The sequence below is a fragment of the Condylura cristata genome, unplaced genomic scaffold (assembly GCF_000260355.1).
Source record: "Condylura cristata isolate star-nosed mole 26May11 unplaced genomic scaffold, ConCri1.0 scaffold00001, whole genome shotgun sequence".
Taxonomy (NCBI): domain Eukaryota; kingdom Metazoa; phylum Chordata; class Mammalia; order Eulipotyphla; family Talpidae; genus Condylura; species Condylura cristata.
The window spans coordinates 3,230,582-3,230,795 of NW_004567102.1; positions in this window are offsets into that span (position 1 = coordinate 3,230,582).

Consider the following 214-nt stretch of genomic DNA (forward strand, 5'->3'; position numbering starts at 1 on the left):
CCCTCCCCCTGCCCAGGCCCCTCCCCCCTGCCCCTCCACTGTCAGCAGTAGTGAATCCAGCTGCATTCTAGGCTCCGTGAGCCCAGCCACATCCTGTTCTTTTGAGCTGCTTGCCCGTCTCTTCAAAAGCCTGTTTCTGTTTCTGGGAAGTCCGGTGTTGGCCACTCTGTATCTGCGTTTTCTGGGCCGGGCCCTTGGACGTGTCCAGTGCGAT